The sequence below is a fragment of the Lissotriton vulgaris genome, chromosome 4_1, assembly GCF_964263255.1.
Source record: "Lissotriton vulgaris chromosome 4_1, aLisVul1.2, whole genome shotgun sequence".
Classification (NCBI taxonomy): domain Eukaryota; kingdom Metazoa; phylum Chordata; class Amphibia; order Caudata; family Salamandridae; genus Lissotriton; species Lissotriton vulgaris.
Genome location: NC_141691.1, coordinates 520,551,058 through 520,578,407, shown reverse-complemented (window position 1 = coordinate 520,578,407; position 27,350 = coordinate 520,551,058). Strand labels below are relative to the sequence as shown.

The 27,350-nt window shown below is 52.2% G+C and overlaps 32 non-coding genes across 32 annotated transcripts; 13 read left to right on the top strand and 19 right to left on the bottom strand.

Annotated features, from left to right (window-relative positions):
- Positions 1–435: 435 nt before the first annotated feature.
- On the bottom strand, positions 436–507 carry TRNAE-UUC (transfer RNA glutamic acid (anticodon UUC)). The gene has a single exon. It is a non-coding gene; the product is annotated as a tRNA-Glu (tRNA).
- A 243-nt stretch (positions 508–750) lies between these two features.
- On the top strand, positions 751–833 carry TRNAL-UAA (transfer RNA leucine (anticodon UAA)). Its single transcript has one exon. It is a non-coding gene; the product is annotated as a tRNA-Leu (tRNA).
- A 1,094-nt stretch (positions 834–1,927) lies between these two features.
- TRNAE-CUC (transfer RNA glutamic acid (anticodon CUC)) lies at positions 1,928–1,999 on the bottom strand. The gene has a single exon. It is a non-coding gene; the product is annotated as a tRNA-Glu (tRNA).
- A 618-nt stretch (positions 2,000–2,617) lies between these two features.
- On the bottom strand, positions 2,618–2,689 carry TRNAE-UUC (transfer RNA glutamic acid (anticodon UUC)). The gene has a single exon. It is a non-coding gene; the product is annotated as a tRNA-Glu (tRNA).
- Positions 2,690–2,932: 243 nt separating this feature from the next.
- TRNAL-UAA (transfer RNA leucine (anticodon UAA)) lies at positions 2,933–3,015 on the top strand. The gene has a single exon. It is a non-coding gene; the product is annotated as a tRNA-Leu (tRNA).
- A 1,767-nt stretch (positions 3,016–4,782) lies between these two features.
- On the bottom strand, positions 4,783–4,854 carry TRNAE-UUC (transfer RNA glutamic acid (anticodon UUC)). The gene has a single exon. It is a non-coding gene; the product is annotated as a tRNA-Glu (tRNA).
- Positions 4,855–5,097: 243 nt separating this feature from the next.
- TRNAL-UAA (transfer RNA leucine (anticodon UAA)) lies at positions 5,098–5,180 on the top strand. The gene has a single exon. It is a non-coding gene; the product is annotated as a tRNA-Leu (tRNA).
- A 1,767-nt stretch (positions 5,181–6,947) lies between these two features.
- Positions 6,948–7,019, bottom strand: TRNAE-UUC (transfer RNA glutamic acid (anticodon UUC)). The gene has a single exon. It is a non-coding gene; the product is annotated as a tRNA-Glu (tRNA).
- Positions 7,020–7,262: 243 nt separating this feature from the next.
- TRNAL-UAA (transfer RNA leucine (anticodon UAA)) lies at positions 7,263–7,345 on the top strand. The gene has a single exon. It is a non-coding gene; the product is annotated as a tRNA-Leu (tRNA).
- A 1,094-nt stretch (positions 7,346–8,439) lies between these two features.
- On the bottom strand, positions 8,440–8,511 carry TRNAE-CUC (transfer RNA glutamic acid (anticodon CUC)). Its single transcript has one exon. It is a non-coding gene; the product is annotated as a tRNA-Glu (tRNA).
- Positions 8,512–9,129: 618 nt separating this feature from the next.
- TRNAE-UUC (transfer RNA glutamic acid (anticodon UUC)) lies at positions 9,130–9,201 on the bottom strand. Its single transcript has one exon. It is a non-coding gene; the product is annotated as a tRNA-Glu (tRNA).
- Positions 9,202–9,444: 243 nt separating this feature from the next.
- TRNAL-UAA (transfer RNA leucine (anticodon UAA)) lies at positions 9,445–9,527 on the top strand. Its single transcript has one exon. It is a non-coding gene; the product is annotated as a tRNA-Leu (tRNA).
- Positions 9,528–10,621: 1,094 nt separating this feature from the next.
- On the bottom strand, positions 10,622–10,693 carry TRNAE-CUC (transfer RNA glutamic acid (anticodon CUC)). Its single transcript has one exon. It is a non-coding gene; the product is annotated as a tRNA-Glu (tRNA).
- Positions 10,694–11,311: 618 nt separating this feature from the next.
- TRNAE-UUC (transfer RNA glutamic acid (anticodon UUC)) lies at positions 11,312–11,383 on the bottom strand. The gene has a single exon. It is a non-coding gene; the product is annotated as a tRNA-Glu (tRNA).
- A 243-nt stretch (positions 11,384–11,626) lies between these two features.
- Positions 11,627–11,709, top strand: TRNAL-UAA (transfer RNA leucine (anticodon UAA)). The gene has a single exon. It is a non-coding gene; the product is annotated as a tRNA-Leu (tRNA).
- Positions 11,710–13,476: 1,767 nt separating this feature from the next.
- Positions 13,477–13,548, bottom strand: TRNAE-UUC (transfer RNA glutamic acid (anticodon UUC)). The gene has a single exon. It is a non-coding gene; the product is annotated as a tRNA-Glu (tRNA).
- Positions 13,549–13,791: 243 nt separating this feature from the next.
- On the top strand, positions 13,792–13,874 carry TRNAL-UAA (transfer RNA leucine (anticodon UAA)). The gene has a single exon. It is a non-coding gene; the product is annotated as a tRNA-Leu (tRNA).
- Positions 13,875–15,641: 1,767 nt separating this feature from the next.
- On the bottom strand, positions 15,642–15,713 carry TRNAE-UUC (transfer RNA glutamic acid (anticodon UUC)). The gene has a single exon. It is a non-coding gene; the product is annotated as a tRNA-Glu (tRNA).
- A 243-nt stretch (positions 15,714–15,956) lies between these two features.
- TRNAL-UAA (transfer RNA leucine (anticodon UAA)) lies at positions 15,957–16,039 on the top strand. Its single transcript has one exon. It is a non-coding gene; the product is annotated as a tRNA-Leu (tRNA).
- A 1,767-nt stretch (positions 16,040–17,806) lies between these two features.
- TRNAE-UUC (transfer RNA glutamic acid (anticodon UUC)) lies at positions 17,807–17,878 on the bottom strand. Its single transcript has one exon. It is a non-coding gene; the product is annotated as a tRNA-Glu (tRNA).
- A 243-nt stretch (positions 17,879–18,121) lies between these two features.
- TRNAL-UAA (transfer RNA leucine (anticodon UAA)) lies at positions 18,122–18,204 on the top strand. Its single transcript has one exon. It is a non-coding gene; the product is annotated as a tRNA-Leu (tRNA).
- A 1,094-nt stretch (positions 18,205–19,298) lies between these two features.
- On the bottom strand, positions 19,299–19,370 carry TRNAE-CUC (transfer RNA glutamic acid (anticodon CUC)). The gene has a single exon. It is a non-coding gene; the product is annotated as a tRNA-Glu (tRNA).
- A 618-nt stretch (positions 19,371–19,988) lies between these two features.
- On the bottom strand, positions 19,989–20,060 carry TRNAE-UUC (transfer RNA glutamic acid (anticodon UUC)). Its single transcript has one exon. It is a non-coding gene; the product is annotated as a tRNA-Glu (tRNA).
- Positions 20,061–20,303: 243 nt separating this feature from the next.
- Positions 20,304–20,386, top strand: TRNAL-UAA (transfer RNA leucine (anticodon UAA)). The gene has a single exon. It is a non-coding gene; the product is annotated as a tRNA-Leu (tRNA).
- A 1,772-nt stretch (positions 20,387–22,158) lies between these two features.
- On the bottom strand, positions 22,159–22,230 carry TRNAE-UUC (transfer RNA glutamic acid (anticodon UUC)). The gene has a single exon. It is a non-coding gene; the product is annotated as a tRNA-Glu (tRNA).
- Positions 22,231–22,473: 243 nt separating this feature from the next.
- Positions 22,474–22,556, top strand: TRNAL-UAA (transfer RNA leucine (anticodon UAA)). Its single transcript has one exon. It is a non-coding gene; the product is annotated as a tRNA-Leu (tRNA).
- Positions 22,557–23,638: 1,082 nt separating this feature from the next.
- TRNAE-CUC (transfer RNA glutamic acid (anticodon CUC)) lies at positions 23,639–23,710 on the bottom strand. The gene has a single exon. It is a non-coding gene; the product is annotated as a tRNA-Glu (tRNA).
- A 618-nt stretch (positions 23,711–24,328) lies between these two features.
- Positions 24,329–24,400, bottom strand: TRNAE-UUC (transfer RNA glutamic acid (anticodon UUC)). Its single transcript has one exon. It is a non-coding gene; the product is annotated as a tRNA-Glu (tRNA).
- Positions 24,401–24,643: 243 nt separating this feature from the next.
- TRNAL-UAA (transfer RNA leucine (anticodon UAA)) lies at positions 24,644–24,726 on the top strand. Its single transcript has one exon. It is a non-coding gene; the product is annotated as a tRNA-Leu (tRNA).
- A 1,082-nt stretch (positions 24,727–25,808) lies between these two features.
- On the bottom strand, positions 25,809–25,880 carry TRNAE-CUC (transfer RNA glutamic acid (anticodon CUC)). Its single transcript has one exon. It is a non-coding gene; the product is annotated as a tRNA-Glu (tRNA).
- A 618-nt stretch (positions 25,881–26,498) lies between these two features.
- TRNAE-UUC (transfer RNA glutamic acid (anticodon UUC)) lies at positions 26,499–26,570 on the bottom strand. The gene has a single exon. It is a non-coding gene; the product is annotated as a tRNA-Glu (tRNA).
- A 243-nt stretch (positions 26,571–26,813) lies between these two features.
- Positions 26,814–26,896, top strand: TRNAL-UAA (transfer RNA leucine (anticodon UAA)). The gene has a single exon. It is a non-coding gene; the product is annotated as a tRNA-Leu (tRNA).
- Positions 26,897–27,350: the final 454 nt, after the last annotated feature.

Here is a 27,350-nt window from a genome sequence, read left to right as displayed (position 1 = left end):
CCTGCACAATCAGGATCCCCGGGAAAACCCAAGAGGGACACCTAGTGGCTGCTGATGGCGCACAGACAGCTGGTACACCTTCTCTCACCTATCTCGTTATTCAGCTTGCTGGAAGAATACATTGCGCTTAAGCGATTCAAGAGTGCAAAGGAGAAGAGTGCTCCAAAGTAGATGTATGCATCACAGCAGGGTTTTCCAGCAATTTACCTTTCTGTTGAGCTGGTACTGCACTTCACGCCAACATAGAGCACCTGACTGGGTGGGGGACTGCGTGCGCACAAAGGTGGCTTAGGTCAATGGGGGCAAAGCAACCTGGGGCACAGGAGAACAAGCCCCATTCCTCCGCTTTCATCTATTGGGAGGGGTGCCTTTTTAAAGACCTTCTTTTAAAAAAGATACACAGACAAATTAAGCAATCTATGCTTTAGAGGGATCTTCCCTGACCGGGAATCGAACCGGGGCCACGGCGGTGAAAGCGCCGAATCCTAGCCACTAGACCACCAGGGAGTAGATGCTCTAGGGTGCCTGCCTTGCTCACCCCCTTATTGTGACTAAGCTAACTCCAATATAAAAATTAACGGTAAAGTCCGAGTGGGAGAAAGTTAGGTGTCACACAGTGTGTTTGTTATAAGCAATTACTTTTAACCTCCTGCAAAAGCCTTTTAACTCTGCAATCACCTCTTGCTGGACAGCTGGTGCTACAGCAGCAAGCATAAAAAGGTAGTTGAAGAAAGTAAATCCTTGGGTCTCACCAGGGTGGCCGAGTGGTTAAGGCGTTGGACTTAAGATCCAATGGACGTTTGTCCGCATGGGTTCGAGCCCCATTCCTAGTATGGGTTTTCAGCAGGTTTGTAGGGTCGTGCAGATGCTTTTGAAAAGCATTTTCCTCCGCCCTCCTCGGCCTCCCACTGCCCCTCCCCAACGGTCCCCATTCAAGCCTCAGGTGTGGAGTCTGCTGCTACTCTTCTACCAGCATGGATGCTTCCCAGAGCAATGAAGTGCCATCTACACAGAGCCCCTGCCTAGAGAAATACACCTCCTATGTCTTTTTCCACTATAGGGAGCAGGAGAAACTGATTGCTTCCTGGGCAACATGGGTCTGCCACTAGAATTTGCAGATTTCTCCCCTTTTTTTGATTTACGCCTACAGGCTCTCCCTTCCCAGTGGAGCAGGATCTGCTGATGCAGGCCCGGCTGGCCCAAACGTGCAAAGGGTTCTCCACAGGCCTCTGGGAAAGAAATTGAGCAGAGTTTCCTGCCCCGCCTCCTCTCGCCTTCCGAACGGGCTTCCAAACGGGCAATGCCCTGACGGGTCCCCCACAACCTATCCTGCCCATGCCCACACCCCTGTATATGAGGGTGACCCATGTCCCTCACCCTCCATGCTCGAATGGAAGGCCTGTGTGTCCTGAGGGGAGCACCAGACAGGCATCTCTCAGGCCAGGCAGACACCTGCAGTACCTGTTAAGCTCCAAAGCCTGTACATTCCCAAGATGCAACAGGTCACTATGCAAATCAGGCAGCCCTTGCCACACCCTCCCCGCCTCTGGCCTCTGCCGCTTTCCGTACGTGCAGCTCAGCTTTTTCTTACCCAGAGGCAGACTTCCGTTTTAGCAAACAGGTGGGTTGCAGTGGGTCCAGGACGCCATTTGGAGACAAAGCCTGCGGCCCAGTCAAAGGAGGACTACCTGCCACAGGCCATGGGGTCAGAAGCCTACAAAAGGAAGCGCGCCTCGGAATACAGGATCTCACTTGCTCAAGAGCCTTGCCTCCCACCATGGGAAGCAGCTCTAAAGGAACCTTGCGAAAATCATATTTTGAGCGATACTGCGTCATGCTAGGCAAATTGTGAGTCAGAAAAGCAACTTCATTTTGAGAAGCCCTGACCTACGGGAAGGAAAAGCTTTCAAGGTCAGAAGAGGGACTTTTCCCTGACCGGGAATCGAACCCGGGCCGCGGCGGTGAGAGCGCCGAATCCTAACCACTAGACCACCAGGGAGCCCAGAGCCGTGCAGCAAAAGTTCATACACTGCTCTCCGAGTGACAAAGCTCATGGGGGCTGAAAACATATTTTATTCTACAGCAAATATGAATCGGAACTTAATCCTCATGATGCCACCAGACTGCCTGTCACTTCCAGGCACAGGCCATCCTCTCCCCCTTGCTACTGAACCGATGAATTCCTGCACAATCAGGATCCCCGGGAAAACCCAAGAGGGACACCTAGTGGCTGCTGATGGCGCACAGACAGCTGGTACACCTTCTCTCACCTATCTCGTTATTCAGCTTGCTGGAAGAATACATTGCGCTTAAGCCATTCAAGAGTGCAAAGGAGAAGAGTGCTCCAAAGTAGATGTATGCATCACAGCAGGGTTTTCCAGCAATTTACCTTTCTGTTGAGCTGGTACTGCACTTCACGCCAACATAGAGCACCTGACTGGGTGGGGGACTGCGTGCGCACAAAGGTGGCTTAGGTCAATGGGGGCAAAGCAACCTGGGGCACAGGAGAACAAGCCCCATTCCTCCGCTTTCATCTATTGGGAGGGGTGCCTTTTTAAAGACCTTCTTTTAAAAAAGATACACAGACAAATTAAGCAATCTATGCTTTAGAGGGATCTTCCCTGACCGGGAATCGAACCCGGGCCGCGGCGGTGAAAGCGCCGAATCCTAGCCACTAGACCACCAGGGAGTAGATGCTCTAGTGTGCCTGCCTTGCTCACCCCCTTATTGTGACTAAGCTAACTCCAATATAAAAATTAACGGTAAAGTCCGAGTGGGAGAAAGTTAGGTGTCACACAGTGTGTTTGTTATAAGCAATTACTTTTAACCTCCTGCAAAAGCCTTTTAACTCTGCAATCACCTCTTGCTGGACAGCTGGTGCTACAGCAGCAAGCATAAAAAGGGAGTTGAAGAAAGTAAATCCTTGGGTCTCACCAGGGTGGCCGAGTGGTTAAGGCGTTGGACTTAAGATCCAATGGACGTTTGTCCGCATGGGCTCGAGCCCCATTCCTGGTATGGGTTTTCAGCAGGTTTGTAGGAACGTGCAGATGCTTTTGAAAAGCATTTTCCTCCGCCCTCCTCGGCCTCCCACTGCCCCTCCCCAACGGTCCCCATTCAAGCCTCAGGTGTGGAGTCTGCTGCTACTCTTCTACCAGCATGGATGCTTCCCAGAGCAATGAAGTGCCATCTACACAGAGCCCCTGCCTAGAGAAATACACCTCCTATGTCTTTTTCCACTATAGGGAGCAGGAGAAACTGATTGCTTCCTGGGCAACATGGGTCTGCCACTAGAATTTGCAGATTTCTCCCCTTTTTTTGATTTACGCCTACAGGCTCTCCCTTCCCAGTGGAGCAGGATCTGCTGATGCAGGCCCGGCTGGCCCAAACGTGCAAAGGGTTCTCCACAGGCCTCTGGGAAAGAAATTGAGCAGAGTTTCCTGCCCCGCCTCCTCTCGCCTTCCGAACGGGCTTCCAAACGGGCAATGCCCTGACGGGTCCCCCACAACCTATCCTGCCCATGCCCACACCCCTGTATATGAGGGTGACCCATGTCCCTCACCCTCCATGCTCGAATGGAAGGCCTGTGTGTCCTGAGGGGAGCACCAGACAGGCATCTCTCAGGCCAGGCAGACACCTGCAGAACCTGTTAAGCTCCAAAGCCTGTACATTCCCAAGATGCAACAGGTCACTATGCAAATCAGGCAGCCCTTGCCACACCCTCCCCGCCTCTGGCCTCTGCCGCTTTCCGTACGTGCAGCTCAGCTTTTTCTTACCCAGAGGCAGACTTCCGTTTTAGCAAACAGGTGGGTTGCAGTGGGTCCAGGACGCCATTTGGAGACAAAGCCTGCGGCCCAGTCAAAGGAGGACTACCTGCCACAGGCCATGGGGTCAGAAGCCTACAAAAGGAAGCGCGCCTCGGAATACAGGATCTCACTTGCTCAAGAGCCTTGCCTCCCACCATGGGAAGCAGCTCTAAAGGAACCTTGCGAAAATCATATTTTGAGCGATACTGCGTCATGCTAGGCAAATTGTGAGTCAGAAAAGCAACTTCATTTTGAGAAGCCCTGACCTACGGGAAGGAAAAGCTTTCAAGGTCAGAAGAGGGACTCGAACCCGGGCCGCGGCGGTGAGAGCGCCGAATCCTAACCACTAGACCACCAGGGAGCCCAGAGCCGTGCAGCAACAGTTCATACACTGCTCTCCGAGTGACAAAACTCATGGGGGCTGAAAACATATTTTATTCTACAGCAAATATGAATCGGAACTTAATCCTAATGATGCCACCAGACTGCCTGTCACTTCCAGGCACAGGCCATCCTCTCCCCCTTGCTACTGAACCGATGAATTCCTGCACAATCAGGATCCCCGGGAAAACCCAAGAGGGACACCTAGTGGCTGCTGATGGCGCACAGACAGCTGGTACACCTTCTCTCACCTATCTCGTTATTCAGCTTGCTGGAAGAATACATTGCGCTTAAGCGATTCAAGAGTGCAAAGGAGAAGAGTGCTCCAAAGTAGATGTATGCATCACAGCAGGGTTTTCCAGCAATTTACCTTTCTGTTGAGCTGGTACTGCACTTCACGCCAACATAGAGCACCTGACTGGGTGGGGGACTGCGTGCGCACAAAGGTGGCTTAGGTCAATGGGGGCAAAGCAACCTGGGGCACAGGAGAACAAGCCCCATTCCTCCGCTTTCATCTATTGGGAGGGGTGCCTTTTTAAAGACCTTCTTTTAAAAAAGATACACAGACAAATTAAGCAATCTATGCTTTAGAGGGATCTTCCCTGACCGGGAATCGAACCGGGGCCACGGCGGTGAAAGCGCCGAATCCTAGCCACTAGACCACCAGGGAGTAGATGCTCTAGTGTGCCTGCCTTGCTCACCCCCTTATTGTGACTAAGCTAACTCCAATATAAAAATTAACGGTAAAGTCCGAGTGGGAGAAAGTTAGGTGTCACACAGTGTGTTTGTTATAAGCAATTACTTTTAACCTCCTGCAAAAGCCTTTTAACTCTGCAATCACCTCTTGCTGGACAGCTGGTGCTACAGCAGCAAGCATAAAAAGGTAGTTGAAGAAAGTAAATCCTTGGGTCTCACCAGGGTGGCCGAGTGGTTAAGGCGTTGGACTTAAGATCCAATGGACGTTTGTCCGCATGGGTTAGAGCCCCATTCCTGGTATGGGTTTTCAGCAGGTTTGTAGGAACGTGCAGATGCTTTTGAAAAGCATTTTCCTCCGCCCTCCTCGGCCTCCCACTGCCCCTCCCCAACGGTCCCCATTCAAGCCTCAGGTGTGGAGTCTGCTGCTACTCTTCTACCAGCATGGATGCTTCCCAGAGCAATGAAGTGCCATCTACACAGAGCCCCTGCCTAGAGAAATACACCTCCTATGTCTTTTTCCACTATAGGGAGCAGGAGAAACTGATTGCTTCCTGGGCAACATGGGTCTGCCACTAGAATTTGCAGATTTCTCCCCTTTTTTTGATTTACGCCTACAGGCTCTCCCTTCCCAGTGGAGCAGGATCTGCTGATGCAGGCCCGGCTGGCCCAAACGTGCAAAGGGTTCTCCACAGGCCTCTGGGAAAGAAATTGAGCAGAGTTTCCTGCCCCGCCTCCTCTCGCCTTCCGAACGGGCTTCCAAACGGGCAATGCCCTGACGGGTCCCCCACAACCTATCCTGCCCATGCCCACACCCCTGTATATGAGGGTGACCCATGTCCCTCACCCTCCATGCTCGAATGGAAGGCCTGTGTGTCCTGAGGGGAGCACCAGACAGGCATCTCTCAGGCCAGGCAGACACCTGCAGAACCTGTTAAGCTCCAAAGCCTGTACATTCCCAAGATGCAACAGGTCACTATGCAAATCAGGCAGCCCTTGCCACACCCTCCCCGCCTCTGGCCTCTGCCGCTTTCCGTACGTGCAGCTCAGCTTTTTCTTACCCAGAGGCAGACTTCCGTTTTAGCAAACAGGTGGGTTGCAGTGGGTCCAGGACGCCATTTGGAGACAAAGCCTGCGGCCCAGTCAAAGGAGGACTACCTGCCACAGGCCATGGGGTCAGAAGCCTACAAAAGGAAGCGCGCCTCGGAATACAGGATCTCACTTGCTCAAGAGCCTTGCCTCCCACCATGGGAAGCAGCTCTAAAGGAACCTTGCGAAAATCATATTTTGAGCGATACTGCGTCATGCTAGGCAAATTGTGAGTCAGAAAAGCAACTTCATTTTGAGAAGCCCTGACCTACGGGAAGGAAAAGCTTTCAAGGTCAGAAGAGGGACTCGAACCCGGGCCGCGGCGGTGAGAGCGCCGAATCCTAACCACTAGACCACCAGGGAGCCCAGAGCCGTGCAGCAACAGTTCATACACTGCTCTCCGAGTGACAAAACTCATGGGGGCTGAAAACATATTTTATTCTACAGCAAATATGAATCGGAACTTAATCCTAATGATGCCACCAGACTGCCTGTCACTTCCAGGCACAGGCCATCCTCTCCCCCTTGCTACTGAACCGATGAATTCCTGCACAATCAGGATCCCCGGGAAAACCCAAGAGGGACACCTAGTGGCTGCTGATGGCGCACAGACAGCTGGTACACCTTCTCTCACCTATCTCGTTATTCAGCTTGCTGGAAGAATACATTGCGCTTAAGCGATTCAAGAGTGCAAAGGAGAAGAGTGCTCCAAAGTAGATGTATGCATCACAGCAGGGTTTTCCAGCAATTTACCTTTCTGTTGAGCTGGTACTGCACTTCACGCCAACATAGAGCACCTGACTGGGTGGGGGACTGCGTGCGCACAAAGGTGGCTTAGGTCAATGGGGGCAAAGCAACCTGGGGCACAGGAGAACAAGCCCCATTCCTCCGCTTTCATCTATTGGGAGGGGTGCCTTTTTAAAGACCTTCTTTTAAAAAAGATACACAGACAAATTAAGCAATCTATGCTTTAGAGGGATCTTCCCTGACCAGGAATCGAACCGGGGCCACGGCGGTGAAAGCGCCGAATCCTAGCCACTAGACCACCAGGGAGTAGATGCTCTAGTGTGCCTGCCTTGCTCACCCCCTTATTGTGACTAAGCTAACTCCAATATAAAAATTAACGGTAAAGTCCGAGTGGGAGAAAGTTAGGTGTCACACAGTGTGTTTGTTATAAGCAATTACTTTTAACCTCCTGCAAAAGCCTTTTAACTCTGCAATCACCTCTTGCTGGACAGCTGGTGCTACAGCAGCAAGCATAAAAAGGTAGTTGAAGAAAGTAAATCCTTGGGTCTCACCAGGGTGGCCGAGTGGTTAAGGCGTTGGACTTAAGATCCAATGGACGTTTGTCCGCATGGGTTAGAGCCCCATTCCTGGTATGGGTTTTCAGCAGGTTTGTAGGAACGTGCAGATGCTTTTGAAAAGCATTTTCCTCCGCCCTCCTCGGCCTCCCACTGCCCCTCCCCAACGGTCCCCATTCAAGCCTCAGGTGTGGAGTCTGCTGCTACTCTTCTACCAGCATGGATGCTTCCCAGAGCAATGAAGTGCCATCTACACAGAGCCCCTGCCTAGAGAAATACACCTCCTATGTCTTTTTCCACTATAGGGAGCAGGAGAAACTGATTGCTTCCTGGGCAACATGGGTCTGCCACTAGAATTTGCAGATTTCTCCCCTTTTTTTGATTTACGCCTACAGGCTCTCCCTTCCCAGTGGAGCAGGATCTGCTGATGCAGGCCCGGCTGGCCCAAACGTGCAAAGGGTTCTCCACAGGCCTCTGGGAAAGAAATTGAGCAGAGTTTCCTGCCCCGCCTCCTCTCGCCTTCCGAACGGGCTTCCAAACGGGCAATGCCCTGACGGGTCCCCCACAACCTATCCTGCCCATGCCCACACCCCTGTATATGAGGGTGACCCATGTCCCTCACCCTCCATGCTCGAATGGAAGGCCTGTGTGTCCTGAGGGGAGCACCAGACAGGCATCTCTCAGGCCAGGCAGACACCTGCAGTACCTGTTAAGCTCCAAAGCCTGTACATTCCCAAGATGCAACAGGTCACTATGCAAATCAGGCAGCCCTTGCCACACCCTCCCCGCCTCTGGCCTCTGCCGCTTTCCGTACGTGCAGCTCAGCTTTTTCTTACCCAGAGGCAGACTTCCGTTTTAGCAAACAGGTGGGTTGCAGTGGGTCCAGGACGCCATTTGGAGACAAAGCCTGCGGCCCAGTCAAAGGAGGACTACCTGCCACAGGCCATGGGGTCAGAAGCCTACAAAAGGAAGCGCGCCTCGGAATACAGGATCTCACTTGCTCAAGAGCCTTGCCTCCCACCATGGGAAGCAGCTCTAAAGGAACCTTGCGAAAATCATATTTTGAGCGATACTGCGTCATGCTAGGCAAATTGTGAGTCAGAAAAGCAACTTCATTTTGAGAAGCCCTGACCTACGGGAAGGAAAAGCTTTCAAGGTCAGAAGAGGGACTTTTCCCTGACCGGGAATCGAACCCGGGCCGCGGCGGTGAGAGCGCCGAATCCTAACCACTAGACCACCAGGGAGCCCAGAGCCGTGCAGCAAAAGTTCATACACTGCTCTCCGAGTGACAAAGCTCATGGGGGCTGAAAACATATTTTATTCTACAGCAAATATGAATCGGAACTTAATCCTCATGATGCCACCAGACTGCCTGTCACTTCCAGGCACAGGCCATCCTCTCCCCCTTGCTACTGAACCGATGAATTCCTGCACAATCAGGATCCCCGGGAAAACCCAAGAGGGACACCTAGTGGCTGCTGATGGCGCACAGACAGCTGGTACACCTTCTCTCACCTATCTCGTTATTCAGCTTGCTGGAAGAATACATTGCGCTTAAGCCATTCAAGAGTGCAAAGGAGAAGAGTGCTCCAAAGTAGATGTATGCATCACAGCAGGGTTTTCCAGCAATTTACCTTTCTGTTGAGCTGGTACTGCACTTCACGCCAACATAGAGCACCTGACTGGGTGGGGGACTGCGTGCGCACAAAGGTGGCTTAGGTCAATGGGGGCAAAGCAACCTGGGGCACAGGAGAACAAGCCCCATTCCTCCGCTTTCATCCATTGGGAGGGGTGCCTTTTTAAAGACCTTCTTTTAAAAAAGATACACAGACAAATTAAGCAATCTATGCTTTAGAGGGATCTTCCCTGACCGGGAATCGAACCCGGGCCGCGGCGGTGAAAGCGCCGAATCCTAGCCACTAGACCACCAGGGAGTAGATGCTCTAGTGTGCCTGCCTTGCTCACCCCCTTATTGTGACTAAGCTAACTCCAATATAAAAATTAACGGTAAAGTCCGAGTGGGAGAAAGTTAGGTGTCACACAGTGTGTTTGTTATAAGCAATTACTTTTAACCTCCTGCAAAAGCCTTTTAACTCTGCAATCACCTCTTGCTGGACAGCTGGTGCTACAGCAGCAAGCATAAAAAGGGAGTTGAAGAAAGTAAATCCTTGGGTCTCACCAGGGTGGCCGAGTGGTTAAGGCGTTGGACTTAAGATCCAATGGACGTTTGTCCGCATGGGCTCGAGCCCCATTCCTGGTATGGGTTTTCAGCAGGTTTGTAGGAACGTGCAGATGCTTTTGAAAAGCATTTTCCTCCGCCCTCCTCGGCCTCCCACTGCCCCTCCCCAACGGTCCCCATTCAAGCCTCAGGTGTGGAGTCTGCTGCTACTCTTCTACCAGCATGGATGCTTCCCAGAGCAATGAAGTGCCATCTACACAGAGCCCCTGCCTAGAGAAATACACCTCCTATGTCTTTTTCCACTATAGGGAGCAGGAGAAACTGATTGCTTCCTGGGCAACATGGGTCTGCCACTAGAATTTGCAGATTTCTCCCCTTTTTTTGATTTACGCCTACAGGCTCTCCCTTCCCAGTGGAGCAGGATCTGCTGATGCAGGCCCGGCTGGCCCAAACGTGCAAAGGGTTCTCCACAGGCCTCTGGGAAAGAAATTGAGCAGAGTTTCCTGCCCCGCCTCCTCTCGCCTTCCGAACGGGCTTCCAAACGGGCAATGCCCTGACGGGTCCCCCACAACCTATCCTGCCCATGCCCACACCCCTGTATATGAGGGTGACCCATGTCCCTCACCCTCCATGCTCGAATGGAAGGCCTGTGTGTCCTGAGGGGAGCACCAGACAGGCATCTCTCAGGCCAGGCAGACACCTGCAGAACCTGTTAAGCTCCAAAGCCTGTACATTCCCAAGATGCAACAGGTCACTATGCAAATCAGGCAGCCCTTGCCACACCCTCCCCGCCTCTGGCCTCTGCCGCTTTCCGTACGTGCAGCTCAGCTTTTTCTTACCCAGAGGCAGACTTCCGTTTTAGCAAACAGGTGGGTTGCAGTGGGTCCAGGACGCCATTTGGAGACAAAGCCTGCGGCCCAGTCAAAGGAGGACTACCTGCCACAGGCCATGGGGTCAGAAGCCTACAAAAGGAAGCGCGCCTCGGAATACAGGATCTCACTTGCTCAAGAGCCTTGCCTCCCACCATGGGAAGCAGCTCTAAAGGAACCTTGCGAAAATCATATTTTGAGCGATACTGCGTCATGCTAGGCAAATTGTGAGTCAGAAAAGCAACTTCATTTTGAGAAGCCCTGACCTACGGGAAGGAAAAGCTTTCAAGGTCAGAAGAGGGACTTTTCCCTGACCGGGAATCGAACCCGGGCCGCGGCGGTGAGAGCGCCGAATCCTAACCACTAGACCACCAGGGAGCCCAGAGCCGTGCAGCAAAAGTTCATACACTGCTCTCCGAGTGACAAAGCTCATGGGGGCTGAAAACATATTTTATTCTACAGCAAATATGAATCGGAACTTAATCCTCATGATGCCACCAGACTGCCTGTCACTTCCAGGCACAGGCCATCCTCTCCCCCTTGCTACTGAACCGATGAATTCCTGCACAATCAGGATCCCCGGGAAAACCCAAGAGGGACACCTAGTGGCTGCTGATGGCGCACAGACAGCTGGTACACCTTCTCTCACCTATCTCGTTATTCAGCTTGCTGGAAGAATACATTGCGCTTAAGCCATTCAAGAGTGCAAAGGAGAAGAGTGCTCCAAAGTAGATGTATGCATCACAGCAGGGTTTTCCAGCAATTTACCTTTCTGTTGAGCTGGTACTGCACTTCACGCCAACATAGAGCACCTGACTGGGTGGGGGACTGCGTGCGCACAAAGGTGGCTTAGGTCAATGGGGGCAAAGCAACCTGGGGCACAGGAGAACAAGCCCCATTCCTCCGCTTTCATCCATTGGGAGGGGTGCCTTTTTAAAGACCTTCTTTTAAAAAAGATACACAGACAAATTAAGCAATCTATGCTTTAGAGGGATCTTCCCTGACCGGGAATCGAACCCGGGCCGCGGCGGTGAAAGCGCCGAATCCTAGCCACTAGACCACCAGGGAGTAGATGCTCTAGTGTGCCTGCCTTGCTCACCCCCTTATTGTGACTAAGCTAACTCCAATATAAAAATTAACGGTAAAGTCCGAGTGGGAGAAAGTTAGGTGTCACACAGTGTGTTTGTTATAAGCAATTACTTTTAACCTCCTGCAAAAGCCTTTTAACTCTGCAATCACCTCTTGCTGGACAGCTGGTGCTACAGCAGCAAGCATAAAAAGGGAGTTGAAGAAAGTAAATCCTTGGGTCTCACCAGGGTGGCCGAGTGGTTAAGGCGTTGGACTTAAGATCCAATGGACGTTTGTCCGCATGGGCTCGAGCCCCATTCCTGGTATGGGTTTTCAGCAGGTTTGTAGGAACGTGCAGATGCTTTTGAAAAGCATTTTCCTCCGCCCTCCTCGGCCTCCCACTGCCCCTCCCCAACGGTCCCCATTCAAGCCTCAGGTGTGGAGTCTGCTGCTACTCTTCTACCAGCATGGATGCTTCCCAGAGCAATGAAGTGCCATCTACACAGAGCCCCTGCCTAGAGAAATACACCTCCTATGTCTTTTTCCACTATAGGGAGCAGGAGAAACTGATTGCTTCCTGGGCAACATGGGTCTGCCACTAGAATTTGCAGATTTCTCCCCTTTTTTTGATTTACGCCTACAGGCTCTCCCTTCCCAGTGGAGCAGGATCTGCTGATGCAGGCCCGGCTGGCCCAAACGTGCAAAGGGTTCTCCACAGGCCTCTGGGAAAGAAATTGAGCAGAGTTTCCTGCCCCGCCTCCTCTCGCCTTCCGAACGGGCTTCCAAACGGGCAATGCCCTGACGGGTCCCCCACAACCTATCCTGCCCATGCCCACACCCCTGTATATGAGGGTGACCCATGTCCCTCACCCTCCATGCTCGAATGGAAGGCCTGTGTGTCCTGAGGGGAGCACCAGACAGGCATCTCTCAGGCCAGGCAGACACCTGCAGAACCTGTTAAGCTCCAAAGCCTGTACATTCCCAAGATGCAACAGGTCACTATGCAAATCAGGCAGCCCTTGCCACACCCTCCCCGCCTCTGGCCTCTGCCGCTTTCCGTACGTGCAGCTCAGCTTTTTCTTACCCAGAGGCAGACTTCCGTTTTAGCAAACAGGTGGGTTGCAGTGGGTCCAGGACGCCATTTGGAGACAAAGCCTGCGGCCCAGTCAAAGGAGGACTACCTGCCACAGGCCATGGGGTCAGAAGCCTACAAAAGGAAGCGCGCCTCGGAATACAGGATCTCACTTGCTCAAGAGCCTTGCCTCCCACCATGGGAAGCAGCTCTAAAGGAACCTTGCGAAAATCATATTTTGAGCGATACTGCGTCATGCTAGGCAAATTGTGAGTCAGAAAAGCAACTTCATTTTGAGAAGCCCTGACCTACGGGAAGGAAAAGCTTTCAAGGTCAGAAGAGGGACTCGAACCCGGGCCGCGGCGGTGAGAGCGCCGAATCCTAACCACTAGACCACCAGGGAGCCCAGAGCCGTGCAGCAACAGTTCATACACTGCTCTCCGAGTGACAAAACTCATGGGGGCTGAAAACATATTTTATTCTACAGCAAATATGAATCGGAACTTAATCCTAATGATGCCACCAGACTGCCTGTCACTTCCAGGCACAGGCCATCCTCTCCCCCTTGCTACTGAACCGATGAATTCCTGCACAATCAGGATCCCCGGGAAAACCCAAGAGGGACACCTAGTGGCTGCTGATGGCGCACAGACAGCTGGTACACCTTCTCTCACCTATCTCGTTATTCAGCTTGCTGGAAGAATACATTGCGCTTAAGCGATTCAAGAGTGCAAAGGAGAAGAGTGCTCCAAAGTAGATGTATGCATCACAGCAGGGTTTTCCAGCAATTTACCTTTCTGTTGAGCTGGTACTGCACTTCACGCCAACATAGAGCACCTGACTGGGTGGGGGACTGCGTGCGCACAAAGGTGGCTTAGGTCAATGGGGGCAAAGCAACCTGGGGCACAGGAGAACAAGCCCCATTCCTCCGCTTTCATCTATTGGGAGGGGTGCCTTTTTAAAGACCTTCTTTTAAAAAAGATACACAGACAAATTAAGCAATCTATGCTTTAGAGGGATCTTCCCTGACCGGGAATCGAACCGGGGCCACGGCGGTGAAAGCGCCGAATCCTAGCCACTAGACCACCAGGGAGTAGATGCTCTAGTGTGCCTGCCTTGCTCACCCCCTTATTGTGACTAAGCTAACTCCAATATAAAAATTAACGGTAAAGTCCGAGTGGGAGAAAGTTAGGTGTCACACAGTGTGTTTGTTATAAGCAATTACTTTTAACCTCCTGCAAAAGCCTTTTAACTCTGCAATCACCTCTTGCTGGACAGCTGGTGCTACAGCAGCAAGCATAAAAAGGTAGTTGAAGAAAGTAAATCCTTGGGTCTCACCAGGGTGGCCGAGTGGTTAAGGCGTTGGACTTAAGATCCAATGGACGTTTGTCCGCATGGGTTAGAGCCCCATTCCTGGTATGGGTTTTCAGCAGGTTTGTAGGAACGTGCAGATGCTTTTGAAAAGCATTTTCCTCCGCCCTCCTCGGCCTCCCACTGCCCCTCCCCAACGGTCCCCATTCAAGCCTCAGGTGTGGAGTCTGCTGCTACTCTTCTACCAGCATGGATGCTTCCCAGAGCAATGAAGTGCCATCTACACAGAGCCCCTGCCTAGAGAAATACACCTCCTATGTCTTTTTCCACTATAGGGAGCAGGAGAAACTGATTGCTTCCTGGGCAACATGGGTCTGCCACTAGAATTTGCAGATTTCTCCCCTTTTTTTGATTTACGCCTACAGGCTCTCCCTTCCCAGTGGAGCAGGATCTGCTGATGCAGGCCCGGCTGGCCCAAACGTGCAAAGGGTTCTCCACAGGCCTCTGGGAAAGAAATTGAGCAGAGTTTCCTGCCCCGCCTCCTCTCGCCTTCCGAACGGGCTTCCAAACGGGCAATGCCCTGACGGGTCCCCCACAACCTATCCTGCCCATGCCCACACCCCTGTATATGAGGGTGACCCATGTCCCTCACCCTCCATGCTCGAATGGAAGGCCTGTGTGTCCTGAGGGGAGCACCAGACAGGCATCTCTCAGGCCAGGCAGACACCTGCAGAACCTGTTAAGCTCCAAAGCCTGTACATTCCCAAGATGCAACAGGTCACTATGCAAATCAGGCAGCCCTTGCCACACCCTCCCCGCCTCTGGCCTCTGCCGCTTTCCGTACGTGCAGCTCAGCTTTTTCTTACCCAGAGGCAGACTTCCGTTTTAGCAAACAGGTGGGTTGCAGTGGGTCCAGGACGCCATTTGGAGACAAAGCCTGCGGCCCAGTCAAAGGAGGACTACCTGCCACAGGCCATGGGGTCAGAAGCCTACAAAAGGAAGCGCGCCTCGGAATACAGGATCTCACTTGCTCAAGAGCCTTGCCTCCCACCATGGGAAGCAGCTCTAAAGGAACCTTGCGAAAATCATATTTTGAGCGATACTGCGTCATGCTAGGCAAATTGTGAGTCAGAAAAGCAACTTCATTTTGAGAAGCCCTGACCTACGGGAAGGAAAAGCTTTCAAGGTCAGAAGAGGGACTCGAACCCGGGCCGCGGCGGTGAGAGCGCCGAATCCTAACCACTAGACCACCAGGGAGCCCAGAGCCGTGCAGCAACAGTTCATACACTGCTCTCCGAGTGACAAAACTCATGGGGGCTGAAAACATATTTTATTCTACAGCAAATATGAATCGGAACTTAATCCTAATGATGCCACCAGACTGCCTGTCACTTCCAGGCACAGGCCATCCTCTCCCCCTTGCTACTGAACCGATGAATTCCTGCACAATCAGGATCCCCGGGAAAACCCAAGAGGGACACCTAGTGGCTGCTGATGGCGCACAGACAGCTGGTACACCTTCTCTCACCTATCTCGTTATTCAGCTTGCTGGAAGAATACATTGCGCTTAAGCGATTCAAGAGTGCAAAGGAGAAGAGTGCTCCAAAGTAGATGTATGCATCACAGCAGGGTTTTCCAGCAATTTACCTTTCTGTTGAGCTGGTACTGCACTTCACGCCAACATAGAGCACCTGACTGGGTGGGGGACTGCGTGCGCACAAAGGTGGCTTAGGTCAATGGGGGCAAAGCAACCTGGGGCACAGGAGAACAAGCCCCATTCCTCCGCTTTCATCTATTGGGAGGGGTGCCTTTTTAAAGACCTTCTTTTAAAAAAGATACACAGACAAATTAAGCAATCTATGCTTTAGAGGGATCTTCCCTGACCGGGAATCGAACCGGGGCCACGGCGGTGAAAGCGCCGAATCCTAGCCACTAGACCACCAGGGAGTAGATGCTCTAGTGTGCCTGCCTTGCTCACCCCCTTATTGTGACTAAGCTAACTCCAATATAAAAATTAACGGTAAAGTCCGAGTGGGAGAAAGTTAGGTGTCACACAGTGTGTTTGTTATAAGCAATTACTTTTAACCTCCTGCAAAAGCCTTTTAACTCTGCAATCACCTCTTGCTGGACAGCTGGTGCTACAGCAGCAAGCATAAAAAGGTAGTTGAAGAAAGTAAATCCTTGGGTCTCACCAGGGTGGCCGAGTGGTTAAGGCGTTGGACTTAAGATCCAATGGACGTTTGTCCGCATGGGTTAGAGCCCCATTCCTGGTATGGGTTTTCAGCAGGTTTGTAGGAACGTGCAGATGCTTTTGAAAAGCATTTTCCTCCGCCCTCCTCGGCCTCCCACTGCCCCTCCCCAACGGTCCCCATTCAAGCCTCAGGTGTGGAGTCTGCTGCTACTCTTCTACCAGCATGGATGCTTCCCAGAGCAATGAAGTGCCATCTACACAGAGCCCCTGCCTAGAGAAATACACCTCCTATGTCTTTTTCCACTATAGGGAGCAGGAGAAACTGATTGCTTCCTGGGCAACATGGGTCTGCCACTAGAATTTGCAGATTTCTCCCCTTTTTTTGATTTACGCCTACAGGCTCTCCCTTCCCAGTGGAGCAGGATCTGCTGATGCAGGCCCGGCTGGCCCAAACGTGCAAAGGGTTCTCCACAGGCCTCTGGGAAAGAAATTGAGCAGAGTTTCCTGCCCCGCCTCCTCTCGCCTTCCGAACGGGCTTCCAAACGGGCAATGCCCTGACGGGTCCCCCACAACCTATCCTGCCCATGCCCACACCCCTGTATATGAGGGTGACCCATGTCCCTCACCCTCCATGCTCGAATGGAAGGCCTGTGTGTCCTGAGGGGAGCACCAGACAGGCATCTCTCAGGCCAGGCAGACACCTGCAGAACCTGTTAAGCTCCAAAGCCTGTACATTCCCAAGATGCAACAGGTCACTATGCAAATCAGGCAGCCCTTGCCACACCCTCCCCGCCTCTGGCCTCTGCCGCTTTCCGTACGTGCAGCTCAGCTTTTTCTTACCCAGAGGCAGACTTCCGTTTTAGCAAACAGGTGGGTTGCAGTGGGTCCAGGACGCCATTTGGAGACAAAGCCTGCGGCCCAGTCAAAGGAGGACTACCTGCCACAGGCCATGGGGTCAGAAGCCTACAAAAGGAAGCGCGCCTCGGAATACAGGATCTCACTTGCTCAAGAGCCTTGCCTCCCACCATGGGAAGCAGCTCTAAAGGAACCTTGCGAAAATCATATTTTGAGCGATACTGCGTCATGCTAGGCAAATTGTGAGTCAGAAAAGCAACTTCATTTTGAGAAGCCCTGACCTACGGGAAGGAAAAGCTTTCAAGGTCAGAAGAGGGACTCGAACCCGGGCCGCGGCGGTGAGAGCGCCGAATCCTAACCACTAGACCACCAGGGAGCCCAGAGCCGTGCAGCAACAGTTCATACACTGCTCTCCGAGTGACAAAACTCATGGGGGCTGAAAACATATTTTATTCTACAGCAAATATGAATCGGAACTTAATCCTAATGATGCCACCAGACTGCCTGTCACTTCCAGGCACAGGCCATCCTCTCCCCCTTGCTACTGAACCGATGAATTCCTGCACAATCAGGATCCCCGGGAAAACCCAAGAGGGACACCTAGTGGCTGCTGATGGCGCACAGACAGCTGGTACACCTTCTCTCACCTATCTCGTTATTCAGCTTGCTGGAAGAATACATTGCGCTTAAGCGATTCAAGAGTGCAAAGGAGAAGAGTGCTCCAAAGTAGATGTATGCATCACAGCAGGGTTTTCCAGCAATTTACCTTTCTGTTGAGCTGGTACTGCACTTCACGCCAACATAGAGCACCTGACTGGGTGGGGGACTGCGTGCGCACAAAGGTGGCTTAGGTCAATGGGGGCAAAGCAACCTGGGGCACAGGAGAACAAGCCCCATTCCTCCGCTTTCATCTATTGGGAGGGGTGCCTTTTTAAAGACCTTCTTTTAAAAAAGATACACAGACAAATTAAGCAATCTATGCTTTAGAGGGATCTTCCCTGACCGGGAATCGAACCGGGGCCACGGCGGTGAAAGCGCCGAATCCTAGCCACTAGACCACCAGGGAGTAGATGCTCTAGTGTGCCTGCCTTGCTCACCCCCTTATTGTGACTAAGCTAACTCCAATATAAAAATTAACGGTAAAGTCCGAGTGGGAGAAAGTTAGGTGTCACACAGTGTGTTTGTTATAAGCAATTACTTTTAACCTCCTGCAAAAGCCTTTTAACTCTGCAATCACCTCTTGCTGGACAGCTGGTGCTACAGCAGCAAGCATAAAAAGGTAGTTGAAGAAAGTAAATCCTTGGGTCTCACCAGGGTGGCCGAGTGGTTAAGGCGTTGGACTTAAGATCCAATGGACGTTTGTCCGCATGGGTTAGAGCCCCATTCCTGGTATGGGTTTTCAGCAGGTTTGTAGGAACGTGCAGATGCTTTTGAAAAGCATTTTCCTCCGCCCTCCTCGGCCTCCCACTGCCCCTCCCCAACGGTCCCCATTCAAGCCTCAGGTGTGGAGTCTGCTGCTACTCTTCTACCAGCATGGATGCTTCCCAGAGCAATGAAGTGCCATCTACACAGAGCCCCTGCCTAGAGAAATACACCTCCTATGTCTTTTTCCACTATAGGGAGCAGGAGAAACTGATTGCTTCCTGGGCAACATGGGTCTGCCACTAGAATTTGCAGATTTCTCCCCTTTTTTTGATTTACGCCTACAGGCTCTCCCTTCCCAGTGGAGCAGGATCTGCTGATGCAGGCCCGGCTGGCCCAAACGTGCAAAGGGTTCTCCACAGGCCTCTGGGAAAGAAATTGAGCAGAGTTTCCTGCCCCGCCTCCTCTCGCCTTCCGAACGGGCTTCCAAACGGGCAATGCCCTGACGGGTCCCCCACAACCTATCCTGCCCATGCCCACACCCCTGTATATGAGGGTGACCCATGTCCCTCACCCTCCATGCTCGAATGGAAGGCCTGTGTGTCCTGAGGGGAGCACCAGACAGGCATCTCTCAGGCCAGGCAGACACCTGCAGTACCTGTTAAGCTCCAAAGCCTGTACATTCCCAAGATGCAACAGGTCACTATGCAAATCAGGCAGCCCTTGCCACACCCTCCCCGCCTCTGGCCTCTGCCGCTTTCCGTACGTGCAGCTCAGCTTTTTCTTACCCAGAGGCAGACTTCCGTTTTAGCAAACAGGTGGGTTGCAGTGGGTCCAGGACGCCATTTGGAGACAAAGCCTGCGGCCCAGTCAAAGGAGGACTACCTGCCACAGGCCATGGGGTCAGAAGCCTACAAAAGGAAGCGCGCCTCGGAATACAGGATCTCACTTGCTCAAGAGCCTTGCCTCCCACCATGGGAAGCAGCTCTAAAGGAACCTTGCGAAAATCATATTTTGAGCGATACTGCGTCATGCTAGGCAAATTGTGAGTCAGAAAAGCAACTTCATTTTGAGAAGCCCTGACCTACGGGAAGGAAAAGCTTTCAAGGTCAGAAGAGGGACTTTTCCCTGACCGGGAATCGAACCCGGGCCGCGGCGGTGAGAGCGCCGAATCCTAACCACTAGACCACCAGGGAGCCCAGAGCCGTGCAGCAAAAGTTCATACACTGCTCTCCGAGTGACAAAGCTCATGGGGGCTGAAAACATATTTTATTCTACAGCAAATATGAATCGGAACTTAATCCTCATGATGCCACCAGACTGCCTGTCACTTCCAGGCACAGGCCATCCTCTCCCCCTTGCTACTGAACCGATGAATTCCTGCACAATCAGGATCCCCGGGAAAACCCAAGAGGGACACCTAGTGGCTGCTGATGGCGCACAGACAGCTGGTACACCTTCTCTCACCTATCTCGTTATTCAGCTTGCTGGAAGAATACATTGCGCTTAAGCCATTCAAGAGTGCAAAGGAGAAGAGTGCTCCAAAGTAGATGTATGCATCACAGCAGGGTTTTCCAGCAATTTACCTTTCTGTTGAGCTGGTACTGCACTTCACGCCAACATAGAGCACCTGACTGGGTGGGGGACTGCGTGCGCACAAAGGTGGCTTAGGTCAATGGGGGCAAAGCAACCTGGGGCACAGGAGAACAAGCCCCATTCCTCCGCTTTCATCCATTGGGAGGGGTGCCTTTTTAAAGACCTTCTTTTAAAAAAGATACACAGACAAATTAAGCAATCTATGCTTTAGAGGGATCTTCCCTGACCGGGAATCGAACCCGGGCCGCGGCGGTGAAAGCGCCGAATCCTAGCCACTAGACCACCAGGGAGTAGATGCTCTAGTGTGCCTGCCTTGCTCACCCCCTTATTGTGACTAAGCTAACTCCAATATAAAAATTAACGGTAAAGTCCGAGTGGGAGAAAGTTAGGTGTCACACAGTGTGTTTGTTATAAGCAATTACTTTTAACCTCCTGCAAAAGCCTTTTAACTCTGCAATCACCTCTTGCTGGACAGCTGGTGCTACAGCAGCAAGCATAAAAAGGGAGTTGAAGAAAGTAAATCCTTGGGTCTCACCAGGGTGGCCGAGTGGTTAAGGCGTTGGACTTAAGATCCAATGGACGTTTGTCCGCATGGGCTCGAGCCCCATTCCTGGTATGGGTTTTCAGCAGGTTTGTAGGAACGTGCAGATGCTTTTGAAAAGCATTTTCCTCCGCCCTCCTCGGCCTCCCACTGCCCCTCCCCAACGGTCCCCATTCAAGCCTCAGGTGTGGAGTCTGCTGCTACTCTTCTACCAGCATGGATGCTTCCCAGAGCAATGAAGTGCCATCTACACAGAGCCCCTGCCTAGAGAAATACACCTCCTATGTCTTTTTCCACTATAGGGAGCAGGAGAAACTGATTGCTTCCTGGGCAACATGGGTCTGCCACTAGAATTTGCAGATTTCTCCCCTTTTTTTGATTTACGCCTACAGGCTCTCCCTTCCCAGTGGAGCAGGATCTGCTGATGCAGGCCCGGCTGGCCCAAACGTGCAAAGGGTTCTCCACAGGCCTCTGGGAAAGAAATTGAGCAGAGTTTCCTGCCCCGCCTCCTCTCGCCTTCCGAACGGGCTTCCAAACGGGCAATGCCCTGACGGGTCCCCCACAACCTATCCTGCCCATGCCCACACCCCTGTATATGAGGGTGACCCATGTCCCTCACCCTCCATGCTCGAATGGAAGGCCTGTGTGTCCTGAGGGGAGCACCAGACAGGCATCTCTCAGGCCAGGCAGACACCTGCAGAACCTGTTAAGCTCCAAAGCCTGTACATTCCCAAGATGCAACAGGTCACTATGCAAATCAGGCAGCCCTTGCCACACCCTCCCCGCCTCTGGCCTCTGCCGCTTTCCGTACGTGCAGCTCAGCTTTTTCTTACCCAGAGGCAGACTTCCGTTTTAGCAAACAGGTGGGTTGCAGTGGGTCCAGGACGCCATTTGGAGACAAAGCCTGCGGCCCAGTCAAAGGAGGACTACCTGCCACAGGCCATGGGGTCAGAAGCCTACAAAAGGAAGCGCGCCTCGGAATACAGGATCTCACTTGCTCAAGAGCCTTGCCTCCCACCATGGGAAGCAGCTCTAAAGGAACCTTGCGAAAATCATATTTTGAGCGATACTGCGTCATGCTAGGCAAATTGTGAGTCAGAAAAGCAACTTCATTTTGAGAAGCCCTGACCTACGGGAAGGAAAAGCTTTCAAGGTCAGAAGAGGGACTCGAACCCGGGCCGCGGCGGTGAGAGCGCCGAATCCTAACCACTAGACCACCAGGGAGCCCAGAGCCGTGCAGCAACAGTTCATACACTGCTCTCCGAGTGACAAAACTCATGGGGGCTGAAAACATATTTTATTCTACAGCAAATATGAATCGGAACTTAATCCTAATGATGCCACCAGACTGCCTGTCACTTCCAGGCACAGGCCATCCTCTCCCCCTTGCTACTGAACCGATGAATTCCTGCACAATCAGGATCCCCGGGAAAACCCAAGAGGGACACCTAGTGGCTGCTGATGGCGCACAGACAGCTGGTACACCTTCTCTCACCTATCTCGTTATTCAGCTTGCTGGAAGAATACATTGCGCTTAAGCGATTCAAGAGTGCAAAGGAGAAGAGTGCTCCAAAGTAGATGTATGCATCACAGCAGGGTTTTCCAGCAATTTACCTTTCTGTTGAGCTGGTACTGCACTTCACGCCAACATAGAGCACCTGACTGGGTGGGGGACTGCGTGCGCACAAAGGTGGCTTAGGTCAATGGGGGCAAAGCAACCTGGGGCACAGGAGAACAAGCCCCATTCCTCCGCTTTCATCTATTGGGAGGGGTGCCTTTTTAAAGACCTGACCTTCTTTTAAAAAAGATACACAGACAAATTAAGCAATCTATGCTTTAGAGGGATCTTCCCTGACCGGGAATCGAACCGGGGCCACGGCGGTGAAAGCGCCGAATCCTAGCCACTAGACCACCAGGGAGTAGATGCTCTAGTGTGCCTGCCTTGCTCACCCCCTTATTGTGACTAAGCTAACTCCAATATAAAAATTAACGGTAAAGTCCGAGTGGGAGAAAGTTAGGTGTCACACAGTGTGTTTGTTATAAGCAATTACTTTTAACCTCCTGCAAAAGCCTTTTAACTCTGCAATCACCTCTTGCTGGACAGCTGGTGCTACAGCAGCAAGCATAAAAAGGTAGTTGAAGAAAGTAAATCCTTGGGTCTCACCAGGGTGGCCGAGTGGTTAAGGCGTTGGACTTAAGATCCAATGGACGTTTGTCCGCATGGGCTCGAGCCCCATTCCTGGTATGGGTTTTCAGCAGGTTTGTAGGAACGTGCAGATGCTTTTGAAAAGCATTTTCCTCCGCCCTCCTCGGCCTCCCACTGCCCCTCCCCAACGGTCCCCATTCAAGCCTCAGGTGTGGAGTCTGCTGCTACTCTTCCACCAGCATGGATGCTTCCCAGAGCAATGAAGTGCCATCTACACAGAGCCCCTGCCTAGAGAAATACACCTCCTATGTCTTTTTCCACTATAGGGAGTAGGAGAAACTGATTGCTTCCTGGGCAACATGGGTCTGCCGCTAGAATTTGCAGATTTCTCCCCTTTTTTTGATTTACGCCTACAGGCTCTCCCTTCCCAGTGGAGCAGGATCTGCTGATGCAGGCCCGGCTGGCTCAAACGTGCAAAGGGTTCTCCACAGGCCTCTGGGAAAGAAATTGAGCAGAGTTTCCTGCCCCGCCTCCTCTCGCCTTCCGAACGGGCAATGCCCTGACGGGTCCCCCACAACCTATCCTGCCCATGCCCACACCCCTGTATATGAGGCTGACCCATGTCCCTCACCCTCCATGCTCGAATGGAAGGCCTGTGTGTCCTGAGGGGAGCACCAGACAGGCATCTCTCAGGCCAGGCAGACACCTGCAGTACCTGTTAAGCTCCAAAGCCTGTACATTCCCAAGATGCAACAGGTCACTATGCAAATCAGGCAGCCCTTGCCACACCCTCCCCGCCTCTGGCCTCTGCCGCTTTCCGTACGTGCAGCTCAGCTTTTTCTTACCCAGAGGCAGACTTCCGTTTTAGCAAACAGGTGGGTTGCAGTGGGTCCAGGACGCCATTTGGAGACAAAGCCTGCGGCCCAGTCAAAGGAGGACTACCTGCCACAGGCCATGGGGTCAGAAGCCTACAAAAGGAAGCGCGCCTCGGAATACAGGATCTCACTTGCTCAAGAGCCTTGCCTCCCACCATGGGAAGCAGCTCTAAAGGAACCTTGCGAAAATCATATTTTGAGCGATACTGCGTCATGCTAGGCAAATTGTGAGTCAGAAAAGCAACTTCATTTTGAGAAGCCCTGACCTACGGGAAGGAAAAGCTTTCAAGGTCAGAAGAGGGACTTTTCCCTGACCGGGAATCGAACCCGGGCCGCGGCGGTGAGAGCGCCGAATCCTAACCACTAGACCACCAGGGAGCCCAGAGCCGTGCAGCAAAAGTTCATACACTGCTCTCCGAGTGACAAAGCTCATGGGGGCTGAAAACATATTTTATTCTACAGCAAATATGAATCGGAACTTAATCCTCATGATGCCACCAGACTGCCTGTCACTTCCAGGCACAGGCCATCCTCTCCCCCTTGCTACTGAACCGATGAATTCCTGCACAATCAGGATCCCCGGGAAAACCCAAGAGGGACACCTAGTGGCTGCTGATGGCGCACAGACAGCTGGTACACCTTCTCTCACCTATCTCGTTATTCAGCTTGCTGGAAGAATACATTGCGCTTAAGCCATTCAAGAGTGCAAAGGAGAAGAGTGCTCCAAAGTAGATGTATGCATCACAGCAGGGTTTTCCAGCAATTTACCTTTCTGTTGAGCTGGTACTGCACTTCACGCCAACATAGAGCACCTGACTGGGTGGGGGACTGCGTGCGCACAAAGGTGGCTTAGGTCAATGGGGGCAAAGCAACCTGGGGCACAGGAGAACAAGCCCCATTCCTCCGCTTTCATCCATTGGGAGGGGTGCCTTTTTAAAGACCTTCTTTTAAAAAAGATACACAGACAAATTAAGCAATCTATGCTTTAGAGGGATCTTCCCTGACCGGGAATCGAACCCGGGCCACGGCGGTGAAAGCGCCGAATCCTAGCCACTAGACCACCAGGGAGTAGATGCTCTAGTGTGCCTGCCTTGCTCACCCCCTTATTGTGACTAAGCTAACTCCAATATAAAAATTAACGGTAAAGTCCGAGTGGGAGAAAGTTAGGTGTCACACAGTGTGTTTGTTATAAGCAATTACTTTTAACCTCCTGCAAAAGCCTTTTAACTCTGCAATCACCTCTTGCTGGACAGCTGGTGCTACAGCAGCAAGCATAAAAAGGGAGTTGAAGAAAGTAAATCCTTGGGTCTCACCAGGGTGGCCGAGTGGTTAAGGCGTTGGACTTAAGATCCAATGGACGTTTGTCCGCATGGGCTCAAGCCCCATTCCTGGTATGGGTTTTCAGCAGGTTTGTAGGAACGTGCAGATGCTTTTGAAAAGCATTTTCCTCCGCCCTCCTCGGCCTCCCACTGCCCCTCCCCAACGGTCCCCATTCAAGCCTCAGGTGTGGAGTCTGCTGCTACTCTTCCACCAGCATGGATGCTTCCCAGAGCAATGAAGTGCCATCTACACAGAGCCCCTGCCTAGAGAAATACACCTCCTATGTCTTTTTCCACTATAAGGAGTAGGAGAAACTGATTGCTTCCTGGGCAACATGGGTCTGCCGCTAGAATTTGCAGATTTCTCCCCTTTTTTTGATTTACGCCTACAGGCTCTCCCTTCCCAGTGGAGCAGGATCTGCTGATGCAGGCCCGGCTGGCTCAAACGTGCAAAGGGTTCTCCACAGGCCTCTGGGAAAGAAATTGAGCAGAGTTTCCTGCCCCGCCTCCTCTCGCCTTCCGAACGGGCAATGCCCTGACGGGTCCCCCACAACCTATCCTGCCCATGCCCACACCCCTGTATATGAGGGTGACCCATGTCCCTCACCCTCCATGCTCGAATGGAAGGCCTGTGTGTCCTGAGGGGAGCACCAGACAGGCATCTCTCAGGCCAGGCAGACACCTGCAGTACCTGTTAAGCTCCAAAGCCTGTACATTCCCAAGATGCAACAGGTCACTATGCAAATCAGGCAGCCCTTGCCACACCCTCCCCGCCTCTGGCCTCTGCCGCTTTCCGTACGTGCAGCTCAGCTTTTTCTTACCCAGAGGCAGACTTCCGTTTTAGCAAACAGGTGGGTTGCAGTGGGTCCAGGACGCCATTTGGAGACAAAGCCTGCGGCCCAGTCAAAGGAGGACTACCTGCCACAGGCCATGGGGTCAGAAGCCTACAAAAGGAAGCGCGCCTCGGAATACAGGATCTCACTTGCTCAAGAGCCTTGCCTCCCACCATGGGAAGCAGCTCTAAAGGAACCTTGCGAAAATCATATTTTGAGCGATACTGCGTCATGCTAGGCAAATTGTGAGTCAGAAAAGCAACTTCATTTTGAGACGCCCTGACCTACGGGAAGGAAAAGCTTTCAAGGTCAGAAGAGGGACTTTTCCCTGACCGGGAATCGAACCCGGGCCGCGGCGGTGAGAGCGCCGAATCCTAACCACTAGACCACCAGGGAGCCCAGAGCCGTGCAGCAAAAGTTCATACACTGCTCTCCGAGTGACAAAGCTCATGGGGGCTGAAAACATATTTTATTCTACAGCAAATATGAATCGGAACTTAATCCTCATGATGCCACCAGACTGCCTGTCACTTCCAGGCACAGGCCATCCTCTCCCCCTTGCTACTGAACCGATGAATTCCTGCACAATCAGGATCCCCGGGAAAACCCAAGAGGGACACCTAGTGGCTGCTGATGGCGCACAGACAGCTGGTACACCTTCTCTCACCTATCTCGTTATTCAGCTTGCTGGAAGAATACATTGAGCTTAAGCGATTCAAGAGTGCAAAGGAGAAGAGTGCTCCAAAGTAGATGTATGCATCACAGCAGGGTTTTCCAGCAATATACCTTTCTGTTGAGCTGGTACTGCACTTCACGCCAACATAGAGCACCTGACTGGGTGGGGGACTGCGTGCGCACAAAGGTGGCTTAGGTCAATGGGGGCAAAGCAACCTGGGGCACAGGAGAACAAGCCCCATTCCTCCGCTTTCATCTATTGGGAGGGGTGCCTTTTTAAAGACCTTCTTTTAAAAAAGATACACAGACAAATTAAGCAATCTATGCTTTAGAGGGATCTTCCCTGACCGGGAATCGAACCGGGGCCACGGCGGTGAAAGCGCCGAATCCTAGCCACTAGACCACCAGGGAGTAGATGCTCTAGTGTGCCTGCCTTGCTCACCCCCTTATTGTGACTAAGCTAACTCCAATATAAAAATTAACGGTAAAGTCCGAGTGGGAGAAAGTTAGGTGTCACACAGTGTGTTTGTTATAAGCAATTACTTTTAACCTCCTGCAAAAGCCTTTTAACTCTGCAATCACCTCTTGCTGGACAGCTGGTGCTACAGCAGCAAGCATAAAAAGGTAGTTGAAGAAAGTAAATCCTTGGGTCTCACCAGGGTGGCCGAGTGGTTAAGGCGTTGGACTTAAGATCCAATGGACGTTTGTCCGCATGGGCTCGAGCCCCATTCCTGGTATGGGTTTTCAGCAGGTTTGTAGGAACGTGCAGATGCTTTTGAAAAGCATTTTCCTCCGCCCTCCTCGGCCTCCCACTGCCCCTCCCCAACGGTCCCCATTCAAGCCTCAGGTGTGGAGTCTGCTGCTACTCTTCCACCAGCATGGATGCTTCCCAGAGCAATGAAGTGCCATCTACACAGAGCCCCTGCCTAGAGAAATACACCTCCTATGTCTTTTTCCACTATAGGGAGTAGGAGAAACTGATTGCTTCCTGGGCAACATGGGTCTGCCGCTAGAATTTGCAGATTTCTCCCCTTTTTTTGATTTACGCCTACAGGCTCTCCCTTCCCAGTGGAGCAGGATCTGCTGATGCAGGCCCGGCTGGCTCAAACGTGCAAAGGGTTCTCCACAGGCCTCTGGGAAAGAAATTGAGCAGAGTTTCCTGCCCCGCCTCCTCTCGCCTTCCGAACGGGC